At 40.7% G+C, this 15,191-nt stretch overlaps 1 protein-coding gene across 4 annotated transcripts in view; it reads right to left on the reverse strand.

Moving 5' to 3' along the window:
• The window catches only part of RNEE/G (RNAse E/G-like protein), a 209,779-nt gene that overhangs the window by 48,295 nt on the left and 146,293 nt on the right, over positions 1 to 15,191 (reverse strand). The window contains exon 9 of one of the 4 annotated variants that reach the window (XR_015689056.1): positions 8,004 to 8,120. The exons of the other annotated variants lie outside the window; for them this stretch is intronic. The gene's annotated coding sequence lies outside the window, so the exon portion shown is untranslated. The remainder of the gene's footprint in view (positions 1 to 8,003; positions 8,121 to 15,191) is intronic. 4 annotated transcript variants of the gene reach the window in all.

Below are 15,191 nucleotides of genomic sequence, written 5' to 3' on the forward strand. Positions count from 1 at the left end.
GAAAAGCAAAAACAACTGAGACATACTCTCCTTTAAGCTTCACATCTAACACATGAGTCTTGCCCCTTTGTACAAGACTAATCATTCTATTGTAAGTATCCAAGATAGCGTGCTTTCTATGGCACCATGGGATACCCAACAGAACATCACAGTCCTCTAAAGGCATAATATGGAACTCCTCTGTGTCCACATAGCTCTGAATATGCATACGAAGTTTGCCAAGAATGGGGGTGACAGGTTCAGTATGTCTTGGGCATGCCAAATCAGCCTGTCCAGCTGGTCTTATTTCCTCAGGACATATACCTAGCTTAGCTGCCAATGTCAGTGAGATAACGTTTGCACGAGCTCCAAGATAGAAGAAAATAAGCACTGTGGAATCTCAGATCTTTTCCCAAGCTCTGCATAATTATGTAGCGTCATCAACTGATTGATCTCCCACCATATCATGCCCTAAGCCAATGTTGGGCTTCTTTTTACTTGGCACATCTTTATCGTCCGTATATTTAGAAGATTATTGTGGGCACTTAGAAGCAATATGGCCTTTCTGTTCACATATAAAGCATTTACCAGCCATCATTAAGGCTTTCTTTCTTCAAATGATTTGCCAAAAAGTGGCCTCTTCTGTCCTTTACCCTGTTTAAAAGAAGTCTCAGGTTGCTGAAATCTTTTCTTCCAAAAAGACTTCTTTGTAAAGCTGGTCCTTTCTGGAAATTGCTTCTTCTTCTTGCTAGGATCCTGCTTAAACTCAGAATCCTTCTTTTCAATGCCGTTAAAGTTGTAGCTTTTCCTTTCAACAATGCATTTGCCACACCTGCATTTTCAATTAACTATACCATATTTCTAACCCTAGTCTTGGTACAATAATCCTTGATGGCTTCGGGCAAGCCAGAACAGTACTTTTCAATTTGTTCTGACAGTGGCACTATCCTATAAGAACTCACGGACAAAAATGTTTCCCAAAATTTCTTATTGTACTCTTCTAAATACGTACAATTTGCCACGTCGAATTTATGCCAGGCACTCATGACATCTACTTCAAACGTGTTGGTTAACCATGAGGCTGCAAACAACTATTTGAAATGGACCCAAGTGGCAAGTGCATATCCTTGCATCAACAATATGTTCCACCACTGCAAAGCATTACCTTTCAAAAAAGTTACAACCTTCCGCACCTTAGAAGTCTTGGTAAAATTTCCTCCTGTGTAAGCTGCATCAAGCTGTTGTATACATTTCAAAGCTTTCAGCTTATCTTGCATACCACTGAAGGTCTCAAACTTTATTGCCTGACCACTCTCTTTATAGTCTTTACGCTTTGCACATTTTTGGAGTCAGGTTGTCATAGACAGGTGGCTGTAAAAAGGGGAGTCCCTTACACGCATTATCAGCATTCATTTCACTTGTCTTAGCTGCCATATATCCACCAGACTGAAAAAAACCAGTGGCTGCATTTTGTACTCCAGGCATCAAATAAGGACTCTGCAGAGTCTGATAACCGGGCTGTAGACTAATATTAGCATAAACCGGGTTCACTACCTCAATGGACATCATTCCTGGTGGCCCTCAAGGCAAGTATCCCTGATAACCCGTGGATAATCCAGGCATTGCTTAAAAAACTGACCCACCACCAAAGTAACCAAGAGAGGTAGCAAACTGAGGAGGAATAGTCTGTTGTGTCACTTGTGCATTATTGCCTTGACCATTTACTCTCTAGTCCTGTGCTCGTGCTTCTTGTTGCAGTGGACCTGTCTCCATGTTTGGTATTATTTCCACATGCTCACGCACATTAGAAGTTTGCCTTTTTGAGCACTCCATGATATGATGTAATGATTCAGCCTGAGAATCCTCATTATGTGACTTCAAAATTTTTGCATCCGAGGATTCTTTACAAGTTGTTTGAAAGAGCCAACCATACTGAGGAGTTGTGCCATAAACAAGTCCTCCTGTTCTTGCTCCTCATCTTGTGATTCAATGTCGGTTCTAGAAAGTGTCGACGCCTGTGCACCAATACTCTCTCTTCGATGTCTACGAGCAGAAGAACTCTCTTCTTCATGAGGGAGTTTTCCTTTGCCTCTATCCATGTCTGCCATCTCTCTAGTCCTGTAATCTCTGTAAAACCTGTGGTATAGCCTTTTCACCCAAAACTGTCTGTGCTTAAATTCTAACAGAAAAGAATTCAAATCCCAAGAATGAAACCATGCAACCGGTCTATGACTCACATAAAGTGGTAGGTCCTTCAATTAACACCTGTGAATAGTTAAAAGATGGAAAATTACAAAAATGATAATGTTTCAAAATATGTAACCTGTGGACAGTTGGTTTTTATCTCTTCTCAGTAAATCCCAGCTGCATAAGAACAGTACAGCATGTCTAGATCAACATCCCTTTTAGGAAAGCATTTTCTGTGACCAAAACTCAATGATTCCTGTGCAGAATTGCAATCTGCAGATCTCTGAATTCACTGTTCTTACTGTCCAGCATGTGCAGAATTTATTGTTCTTATTGTCCAACACGCTGTTTTTACTATCCAACATGTGCAGAATTCACTGTTTTTACTATTCAGCATGTGACCAAAACTCAATGATTCGTGGGCAGAATTACAATCTGTAAATCTCTAAATTCACTATTCTTACTGTCTAGCATGTACAAAATTCACTATACTTACTATCCGGCATGTGCAGAATTCACTGTTCTTGATGTTGAGCATGTGACCAAAACTCAATGATTTGTGTGCAAAATTACAATCTACAGATCTCTGAATTCACTGTTCTTAGTGTCCAGCATGTCCTGCATTTTCTATGACCAATTCTCAATGATTCATGTGCAAAATTTTAAAGAAAACACAAAATTGTACCTTTGATGGAATTAGCCCATCATGCAAAGCATTTTCTCTGAGAATAGAGAGAGTTGATCAGACGGACCAAGCTCTACCTCCGTACTTGGGTCAGAGATGTAGAAGTACTCTCCATGGCTGATTTTCTTGTAGCAATCTGCCCTCGACTCCTCAAAACTTCATTCTCCCATCTGTCCCTTATGCCTATTACGTTTTTTTAAATACTCTCTCTCTCTTTTGGGAATTTGTACCACATGGCATACATGTAACAATTTTCCCGTTTAAATCTTTTGGTCTAAAATTCTTCATGATCGGTGCAAAATTTGAACTCCGCAAAGACCAGAGAAATATCCCGCGTGCAAAAACGAAGATAATGACACAAACAGATTTTGGGGTCTAAAAATAGTAACTTCCTAAATTTTAGGGATAGTGACCCCTGCATTCCTCAAGTTGTTCTGAGCAACTTTTATCATTGTCACCACATTAAAAAGCGTAATGTGGCTCAGTTACAGTGACTTTTATTCCCTCAGCATTCTCACATGTGCATCTTCTATCTTGGCCATAGGCTCATTGTCCTGCACCATCTCCAATGGCTAAGCACACACTCCCAAACCACTCGCATTCTATTCTTCAGTGCCCATTCAATATGGAACCGGTCCTATGGCTCAGACAATCCATTAGTTCAATTTGTCCCAATGGCTGTCTCTTTTGGCCATGCAAAGATTCCAGCTTATTTCAAGAGAAGTCTGGGGGTAAGAAGAACCAGCAACAAAAGAAAATAAAAATAAAATATTTTAATAAGTAAATGAGAAAAGCAACTGTAAAAAGTATCACCACCTGGTGACACATAGTCAATACTACATTGCGCACTATTGTTCAACCATTCCATATGCCCAACATATGCGGAAAATTACTGACCAACATAACATAACATAAGACTCACAAAGAATCTCAAAAACGTTGCCAGATTATCATGTGACATATCTATTTCTCATGAGCTCAACTCATCTGGCAAAACCAAACCATAGCATAGCATAACCAAGCATAAACCATGGCAGAAACATCAATGGCATCATAAGACATGTTGTCCACAAAACCACCTGAATATCACTGAAAACATAGCATAATCTGATCATAAATTGATTACTTGCTGATTAGGATGGGTTGTAAATCCCTGATTACAACTTAATTACAATAGCAAACAATTAACACAAATCTGAAAATACAAATTTACCTACTGATCTTGGACAATGCACACCCCATTGGCCCCAAAATTGGCGTTTCTTTCGGTATTTATTTAGCTTTATTAAATAAAAAGTTTATTTACAATGGGATTCTCCCGATCCCCTTCGCAATCCCAACTACCCTTGCTGTCAGAAGTGGCCACCAAGTCTTCCATCTCATTCGCCCTGTTGATTTCGGCACTTCATTGGCCTTCACCCACTTCATAGATGATAGACAATGCCCCAAATTCAATGGTTGGTTAGTCCTCCGCTTAAATTTAGCTGAAATTCACATTCGGCCCTAGAAAATCCAAGTCATGGAGCTTCCAATTTCTAGCACGCTTCCCGATATTGTTGCTAAACCCTAATTTTTGCCCTAAATTAGGGTTTACAACAAAGAAATCTGCAATTTCTCAGCCTCCAAGGGTCCAAATGCTGAGATCTTCGGAGCAAGGTTGGAAAATGGATAGGAGATGAGAGAGAAAGCTATACAAAGAGAAAATTCACAGTTTCTTGACGAAGAATTGAAGAAAATCTGTCATTTACTACTACTGCCATGTCTCAACAACTTGTAGATGCAAAGAATTGAAGAAAATCGGTCATTTACTTCTAGTGCCCTGTCTCAACAACCCTGTAGATGCTATCACCTGCTGTTGATTGGTCTTCTTCAGCCCTTGGCTACCTCAGAAGATCGTTCAATGGTTGCAAATCGAACCAACAGCATCTCCTCCCTCTTTCTTGTAAGCTGAATATACTTAAAATGCCTATCTCCAGTCTTTAAAGACGTTTTTAAATCTTGCATGGGGCATTTTTGAGAAGTGGCAACCTTCCCAAATGGTTTTTCTAGCATTATCCATAATTAACTATTAATTTTCAATCTTTAACTATTGAAAATTAATCTAATAATTATTTCGATGCCTTGAAAAATAATTTGACTGGCCAATAATTAAATTGTCTAGACAACTTCCATTCCCGAATGTCTTTGTGCCATCTTTGACCATCAAATTAGCATTACGTACCATTAAATGTCACTTCTCTAAAGTCAGCAACTGACACTTATGGCTAAATGAATGACCTAGGCCAATAACTGGCACCAGATACCACCAAGTACTTGTGCGGCATAACTTATAGCAACTTTTGCCTTTGACATTCCGTGATTTTCTCGGGTCCCGAGCTCGTAAGTTTACTCTAACCCTAGTTGCACCTCACATGTGCAACATTTACTTAATCATGTGATTAAGAATTAATCCATATATTACGTAAGGTTTTCAAAAATACATGTCCTCATGACACATGCATCATATATTAGAAGGGTAAGCATGATAGGCAAAAGATATAACGTTTGTTACAACCCTTGCCTATTCCAAGCAAACCTTAGTAGAGTATTACAATGGATTTTATTTTTGTGCTTCCTAGGACATACAGCGAATGATGGGAAATGGACTATTATTTATAGGTTTAGCAACACATCTTTCAGTATCATGGTATACCAAAGTCGATCCTGACTAATCAAGATCCTCAGGTAATCAATTTATTTTGGAAGGGATTGCTTGATAATATGGGTACCACATTGAAATTCTGATCATCCTTCCGTCGACACAGAGAGAGTTTGTTTGAAGAGGCTAGCTCCATAATGTTGGATCCTCTGAGGTACTATATTTTAGATTATAAGACATAGTGAAAGCAGTATTTACCATTGGTTGAGTTTGCTTACAACAACACAGTCCATAGTTCCACTTGCAAAGATGATTTGAGGTGGTTGAGGGTGACAAGAAGATACCACCTATCTTACAAACTAAGAATAAGATCTTTGAGATTGATCGCTATTCTAATGCCTTGGAGGAAATTGATAAAACATTGCGAACTGATATTAAGGTGCGCTCCTATTTTTATCCGTAGATCACATTTATACTGAAGATTCTCAAGACCTTACTTAGAAACACTTACTGGAGTTTGCCAATATTTTGTTGGGTGATTATATTCAATATAACCGTGAAGCATTCTTTGATTGGGATCAGGATGATGTTTTAGATGCAACCGTTGATACCAAGATAGTACTATGTTTTTTCTTGGCATTTTATGAAAGAGGGGTCATAGTCAAAATCCCAATGCTTTCATGGATTCAAATCAACAAGGCTCCATGACAACGTCTTGGCAAAGGTGCCTTTGTTGGCATTCATCCCCTTCTCCAATAAGAATGCCCGGTTTGGAATGAAGTGCAAGCTTGCCATACTATCTATTGGCCTCTACTTAATGAAGCTATGGCAACCATTGGTACGATCTTCGTGCCCCTAGCTTAACGGCCATCAATCACAATCACATGTGTATGTTGTGGGATACTGCTCGCAAGCGGCCTAACTAGTTAAGGCTAAACTCTCCTAGAATGCCATCCTTCCATTACCGTTTGAAATGGGGCACCTTTGCTATTCATTGTTTCTCTTACGTGCAATTGGGGCATTTTATGGTTGAGTGCCGGGATAAAAAGGTAATTCTAGGGGCCGAATTTCCACCAATGATGATTGACTTGAGGCCACCTAGGCAATCTGAGGATCAATCAGAATAGGGTTGGATGGATGTTCCCCGTTCCAAAAGGAGACAAAAAGATTAATATGGACATCTCAATTGCTAAATCTGGCGCTGTCCAAGCCTCCTTACGGACCTATGTGCGATGTAAGGATAAGCAAACCATGGTTCATCCATCTGCTAGCAAGGTCTCTTTTGCTCCATGGAATGATTTTGCTAGGAAAACACTTATGGATTGCTTTAAAGATCCCCATAGTCACACTTGCTTTTGATACACGAGGTGAGGTCATCACTCCATGGAATCAGCGTCATTCCAAAATTGTTTCCAAGAAGGGAAATGATCCCTCTACCTCTATATCAATGAGTTAACACATGAATTCATTTGCAATATTGGTAGATTTCTCAAATGAGGAAATGCTTCAATTGTTAGCACAAAAAGTTAAAGCCAGACATGGCAAATATGCACGGCATCTGCTCGCGCAACAAGCAATATGACATATGGTGCATCTTGCACGAGAATCAATGGGATGTCTATTTTGAATTGCCATGGCTTTCGTCTCTTTTACGCCGGTGGCTCTATACGACACTACTCTTGCCTTTCGGTGGTGGTTCATTAGAGATACAGCTAGTCCTAGTCAAAAATTATGTGCATAATTACTTTGTGGGGATTGAAATTGTACTTGATAGGCAGGTCTTGTGGCTAGTTGGTCTCTATGCTCCAAATGATCCCATGTCTAGACGTCATCTGTGGAGTAGATTGATAGCCTCTTTGACACTTGGCAAACTGGGGTTGTTGATGGGAGACTTGAATATGTGTGTGGATTCATTGCAGTCTACTTCTAGGCATTCAATGATTAATTCCCACTACTATCCACCAAATCAAACTAATAACACCCTCAATTGGCTAAGAATCACTGAGATACTTAGAGAATGGACTAGAGAAGGCGAGACAATGCTGAGGAGAGAAATTTCTCATTTTTCCATGCAAGAAAACCTGAGAAATGGCTGCTGCCTCTCATAATCAGCCCCAAATGTTGTCGCCTACTGCCAGGGACTGCATTAAATGCTCTCCCTAGCCCCTCTCTCCTATCACTTGCTCCACTAAGGGTCAAAACTGCTGTCACCAAAAGGTCTTCCAATGGCAGAAAAATAGACCAACATCCCTCCTCCCATCTCTCTTGTAGCCTGCACACGTTGAATGAGTCTCTTTAGTCCCCCAAACAGCCTTTTCCCCCATTGCATGGGCATTTTTGCCAAGTGGCAACCTTCTAATCCCATTTTCTAGCGATTTCGAGTCAATTAATTAATTTTCAGAATTAATTAATTCTAAAAATTAATTTCAGCCTTCCTCCTCTTGAAAAGCAGCTGTAACATTAGCATGTCAAACCTATAATGCAAGGGCGAGAGGGAGAAGAATGTAGTGTTACCTCCCAAATGACATGGCGGAATGAAGAACAATTTGGAAACTAAGAGTATTGCCAATTCCCACAACCTTTGTTTGCCTTCAGTAAGGACAAGGATCTTCAGCTCTCACAACACTTATCCTATAATAACAGGTAAAGAAACAATAAGGTTTGAAGGGAGAAACATAGAGTGTGCATGGCAAACATTGACACCCAAAACTGTAAAACTAAATAAGTGAATGAAATAATCAATCATGTACAATGATGAGACACTGGAGCCTCAGGGTTCCATGCCTCAGGGACCGATACAGAGGTGAGCCCATTTAAGTAAATGATGTCGATCAAGGCTCAGAGATGACTGCATTTTCCTAGCTGATTATGTGACAACACTGTGTATGGAGAACGCTCAATGGAGGAAGTGAAATGCGGTCCTCCAAGCAAGGAGGGGTGTTGGAGAAGACACCACATGCTGATGGACCGCAGTATAGGCAGCATAATGCAGTCCTCAGGAGCTGTAGGTGATGAAAGACTGATCTCTAGAGGTTGTTGTACCAAAAGGCACACGTAGACTAGCTAGACACAGGTGCCAAGAGGTAAGTCACTGGCTGGAATGCGAGCAGCAGTCAAAAATATAGGTGAGCGAGGAAGATCAGATCGGCTGCCAGCAAACCCACATCCTGCAGGCGTCGGTGACGGCTGAGAAAGCCTCAAGTAATACTGGGTGGCCTGAATCAGCATGAAACACAGCCAGCTCACAGCAGAAGATGATGCCAGCTCCTGTCCAACAAAACAGGTGGTGGAGGCAGGCAAATCTGGTCACCATCAGTTGGAGGGAAGTCGCCAGGTTGTGGGACTACTCGCCAAGCTTAGATAGGCTCATGGGCAGCTAAATGACAGGGAGAGATGAAGAGGAATGATCTGCTCTGAATGAGAGTGAGTGGGGGGAACATTGGAAGTGATGATATAATGCCCACAACATAACCTATTAATAGGCCCGAGAGAATTTTGGTGCATTTGTCCTACCATGTGAAATAAGTGTCCTATATAGCCACATGGAATGGCAAGATGTGGCCATCCTCATTCCCATTCCCCATTCCATGTGACTATGATAAATACAAATAAAGACTTTTTGAGGCTGTTGCTTGAGACCAAAAATAGTGGATTAATGCAATACAATTAAATGCTAAAGCATCTAATGACTTTGGTTGTTGAAATTCCCCTTGTTCTGAGAGGTTCCAATCATGTTCCGATTCCCCTCTCTCTTCATCCATCATCAACCATTGGTAGTTTGCTGCACTGGGCATCTGTTCCATTGGAATCAGTCTCCAATACACTCCCTCAGCCTGCCACCATAAGAGACAATTGCTGTTGGACAGCACTCTCCTCTTCAACATCTATTGTATGACACCTCTCACACACTGTTTGTTCATTGAATTTTCATTTAGCATTCTTCATTTGACTTTTGTCCAAGTTCATTCCTTTTGCCATGTTGTACATTCCCTAATTTTTCTATACAATCTATTTGTGGTGCGAAGTAACAGGAGAAAAAAAAAATATTTTTGTTAAGGAAGAGATAAAAATAAGAAAAGGAGACTATGATAAAAATGCTGGAATTTCCCTTTGGTCAACATGATGCTTCATACTAAAGAAAAGATTGAAATTCCAATAGTTGTTTCAACTATACAAACATAGAGAGAGAAGAAAAAACTTATTTTCACATAAATTATGACAATGTCAAAGAGGAATGGCAAGACATCAATGAGAGAAAAGGAGAAGATTATATTCATAATGTGGCATCAAGGCGTGTGTCAAAGTTGACTACTACTGGGTAGATCTATCAAAATGATGACAACAAATTTGACAAGATGGTTTATTGGACAATAATTGGATTCAATAGATGGAAATTTAAATGGCCTTTGGCTTGTTTCCGTGAGTAACAAAGTTTCAACTAGTTGTCTATCACAAGGACATAAATGTTTAACTTAATGCTCTTGAGCTACTTAAGTTGTGATGCTCCACTAATGCACATGTGAGATGAAGTTGAATGTGTAACAGTGACACATAATGTCATAATCCTATCTTGGGCAGTAGGGAATATTGGCAAAAGTTGTGGACATGTTCGAGAGAGCTCAAATCTTGGTCAAGGACACTAAATAGCCCCATGGAAATGATTTTTGGTGTGATGGGGATTAGGGATTTACGTGATTGAATGCCCTAGTCTAAGGTTTGTGAAAAGTTTCAACACCTTCAAGTTCAAAGAGTTCAGGAATTTAAAACTAAGGTTGGCCAACATTTCATGTAATTTCAAATGAGGATAAGATCAAAGGGTCATCAAAAATATGAATTTGCATGTGGAGACTCCAGTGAAAAGGAAAATTTGGCAAGCATCATGCTGGTCTAGTTTTGGCTGCCATGCAAGTATATCTTTGATGTTGGGCTCTCTCTGCCATTCTGGTGTAGCTTTTGGACCATGGAAGATTGGAGAAGGCTGTAAAGATCAGCTTTGCAACCATACACAGCAATTGATCCAGATTCTGGAGCAATTAATAGCTGATGAACCTCAATTTGGTGGATTAGACAGTAGAAAAACACTAACAAGATGTAGGTGACAGCATTTAAGGCATAATGAGATACATGCAGCTGCTGTTTGGACATTTTCTGCAACCTCTCTCTCTCTCTTTTCGTGAAGATAATTGAATTTAGTAGTAAATATTTACATCAGACCGTCAAGTCAACTAAGAAAACAAAACAGAAAATCCTCTCTCTCTCTCTCTCTCTCGTCAAGATAATTGAATTAAGTAGCAATATTTACATCAGACAATCAGGTCAACTAAGAAAACAAAACAGACACAAATCAAACCAAAAGTCTAACACACAAATATCACACAGAAAGGACAGCTGGAGTGGAGCGAACAATATCCAGCCAGGGAGTAGCAATGTCAAGAAGAATCAGATCGGCTAAAACCACTAAGGAGAACTGCCATAACACTAAACCACGAATATGGACCACATGACCATGGATGCTCAAGGCAGAATCAAAAATAAAGGCATTCCAAGTACGTCAAAATTTGCCACAATGCTATCCATCAAAGGAAATGGAAAAGGCAAGAATAATATGAATGCAAGGCGGACATAGAAGGCATCCTTCCCATATTCCACGAACGACCTTCAATCCGCTGCTAAGTCGCTGAATCCACACACCAGAAACAAAACTCCAAATCTGTCGAGCAATAGGGCAAGAGACGAAGAACTGATGCAATGTCTCATCATATGTAATGCAAAATACACAACAAGCACTAGAGATCTTGCAAGCACACAACAATCCCCAGTTGGAAGAACCCCAATAAGCAGCCTCCACAAACACTTTACCCTCATAAGCAACCCTAGACTTCCAAAGTTGGAGGAATCTTTCCTACCACTTCTTTTTGCTCTCCCGAATATGCCATATTTTATTGGCCCTTCCAATCACCCATCTCTTGGCCTCAATCATCTAATGATAGATCTGATTAGCTGACCTTTTCTCAAAATCATCAAGAACCACAAACATCCAATCCCGACAAGGAGAGGATGGTTGTAAAGCAAGCAATGGATAGAACCTCAGAAGCTTCTCCTATAAAGACAACCAAATGCCATGATAGCCACGAGGCACCCGAAAGTGCTAATGAATGCACCAGTAAGAAAATAGATGAGGCTGCCTAGGAATGACACCATCATGGATTGCCTGCAACCCCAAGAGAGCCATCCAATTACACTTATCTCGCTCCAAGTCTTTATCAGGCCAGTCCAACAACCTAGAAGTAGCCAGCAATTCTCCTTGCAGTGAATTCTCCTCCTTACGAAGATCACGATAGCGCCAGACTCCAAAAGGAAAAATGTCCTGCCAAGATGCAATCGAAGGAGGAGAAAAAACTAGGAAACCTTCATAGGCCACGTGGGGTTCAACACATGCCACCAACAAACTTCAATAATTGTGCAACCATGTGAGATACCAATCTTTTCAATGAAAATTTTTGGAATATCTCACAACGGATGACTTTGCACACATACTACCTGCAAAAGTGCCAATCTCAAAGCAACCATATACACATTAACATCCAAAAAAGCTGCTCCCCCCATCCTTTTAGGAGTAGTCACATGCTGCCAAGAAATCCACACCTATCTCAAACAATTCCCTTTCTTTTTCCACAACATCAAGCGGATAGACTGAACAAGTTCCAAAAAAAATCTCTTAGTATAAGGAAGTAAGGGCAGAAAAAACGAGACCATACTAATCACGATGCATTGAGCAACTTTAAGTCTCACATGAAGAGGCCAGCCTTGAGATTTCCCGTACATGAACCGATCATGTAAACGGGATGATATCCAATCAAGCAAGGCACAGGGAGCTACATCCACACCAATAGGATAACCCAAGTAACAGGTAATATCTCCTTTGGAAATCACTACTCCTTGCCAATTCAAAGCCTGCAAATCACTTTCCATACAAGAAATCATGGTAGATTTCGGAGCATTAATATGAAGCCCCGACACTAAAGCAAAAAGATTCCATGTAACCATTGCCCCATTAACATTAGTGCGATCAGCCTTAACAAACATAAAAAAATCATCAGTCAAAGATTGACCCAAAAGTACAGCACCACTGAGAAGAGACAAAAACAGAGCAATGGGTGAGTGACCGAGGAAATAGCAAAGGACTGAGAGGGCAACCTTCGCAAAGAGACCGATACAAGGCAATTTCATCTGTGATCCCCCATTAAGTGCAATATGAGCCACGGCACCCTAACTAATGGTATCAACAAGAGAGGTCATGCGAAACCAAATCCCATGGTAGGCATCATCTACCGCAAGAAAGACCAGCTGACATGATCAAATGCCTTTTCAAGATCAAGCTGAAGCATCACAACCTGCTGCTTGAGGCTTTGGCATAATCAATCCCCAATTGAACAATCAAAATGTTATGCATTATATTCTATCACTTAATGAGACCATATTGAAGTCGATGAACCAAGTGCAATAATACTTTCTCCAATCTATTGGCAATGATTTTTGAAAAGATTTTCTACAAAGAACCCATAAGATAAATGGGTCTCCATTGTTTCAAAGAAGTCAGAGCAAGAACGTTGGGCAACAACCAAATCACAACAATCTTTCACTCTGAAGGCATCCTACCAGAATTCCAGACTTGCTGACACATGCGAGTTAATGGGTCCTTAAGTTGCTCAACATGGGCTAAAAACAACTCATTAGGAAGCCCATCCTAGCCAAGGCTTCAACCTCTGAGATATCAACCTCCATCAAATCAACCCATCCAAGCTTAACCTGATTACTTACCAAGTCACGAATGTATCAACAAGCAGAGTGAAAAGCATTAGAAAGAATCTCTTGTGGACCCAACAAAGATTTATAATAGTCCACGCAGATTTAAATGACAGAGGCAGGTTCAGTAACCATAACACCTTGCTCATCCAACAAATGCACAATATTTTCCCAAGTGTATTTCATAGGTTCATAGAGGCAAACGAGCAAGCAGAGCCTTAAGGGCATAAACTAGCCTATGAATCAAATCCAAAACCAAGAGATAGTGATCTGACAAGACATGTTGTCGCTCCACCCACATATCAATCACTACGGGAAGAAAGGAATCACCCTGGCAAATGTAGATCCTATCAAGTCTGGCCCATGTGTTTAGATGCTGAAGAGAACGATAAGTATATCCGGACTATGAAGAATGCATCCAAGACCACATGTCTTGTTTCGAACACACAGCTGCCAGTACATCCCAAGCCTACCGTTGAGGGTCATCCATGACCAAGTGTGGTGAGGTCACCTGATCCACTGATACACATGCATTGAAATCACCCATAACAAAACCTTGACGAGCCATGGAAAGGCAATGCAAGTCCTCCCACAACCGAGGCTGTTCCCAAGCACTAGAAGGAGCATACACGCCCACCATCCACAAGACCTCACCCTCATATATGATTTCTTGCATCAGAAATCTATCCCAAGCATCCTGAGAAACCAAGGGTAGTTGCAAGAAAGATCTAATAACCAACATAACTCCAAATTTATGAGGAACTTGACCACTAAAAAACATTGTATAATCCTTGAATACATAAGAAGAACTTGTCAAAACATTTTATTTGTACTTCACAGCATAGAAAACATCCCAATTTCCAGCTAACACAATTGTCCACAACTGATACTGCTTACTACCCAAAGAGATGCCTTTAACATTCCATAAAGTGACTCTCTCTCTCTCTCTCTCTCTCTCTCTCTCTCTCTCTCCGTAAAAGGTAATTGTATTAATTATGAAAAAAAGGTAGAAGTTTACATGATTACAAGATACACGATGGCTTTAAGCCATCGTGCGCAAAATCTCAGTATCAAACAACAAAAGAGTTACAAAAATCATGGCAAAGACGCAGAGGAAATTGCCATATCCCAAGGAAGTAAGTCCTCCCGAGGGCGTAAGTCAGAGGGCCGAATGAGATCTATCTGCCAATGCAAGAGACCTTTAAGCCTCGCAATATGTCCCGGAACATTAGAGGCCGAATCAAAAAGAAAGGCATTCCGAGTGGTCCAATTGTGCCAACATCCCCAGTATCTAAGAAAGTGAAACAAGATCTTCATATGCGACTGTGCCGGTGTGGGGTATTTTGGTCGTGCAAAAACCCAATCAAAAGGGCTTAGCCAGAAACCAACCACTCCTCGGCAAACCGCTGACAAGAGCGACTAGATATTCTTAGCGAGAGGGAAAGAAATAAATCGATGACGGGCCGATTCCACACTAGTGGTGCAAAACAAACAATTGCCGTTAGAGATTCGACGCTTGGAAAGGGCTAAAGCAAGAGGAAGACCACCAATCATCACCCTCCAAAGAAAGACCTTGCATTTGCAAGGTGTCTTGTTCAACCAGCCCTCCACCACAATTGCCTTCCACCATGACTGAGATTTCCGCAATCCCCATACAATGTTAGCTTTAGTAACCAGCCATTGATGATCTTTAATCAAAAGATGATACACCTGGTTAGCTCAGGCCTTTTCCAAATTCAACCGACCTGCAAGGTCCCAGTCCTGCCAAGGACGATCCAAACCAAGGGCAGGGAAGGGTTGCCTACTCTGGAGCACTAAAAAAAGCTGTTTTCATAAATCAAAGTATCCATGAGGGATTGTGAAAAGCCTCCTGGCTGTACAAAACGATATCAAGAC

The sequence above is a fragment of the Lygodium microphyllum genome, chromosome 3, assembly GCF_053477565.2.
Source record: "Lygodium microphyllum isolate KBCC chromosome 3, Lygodium_microphyllum_v1.1.10, whole genome shotgun sequence".
In the NCBI taxonomy this organism is placed as follows: Eukaryota; Viridiplantae; Streptophyta; class Polypodiopsida; order Schizaeales; family Lygodiaceae; genus Lygodium; species Lygodium microphyllum.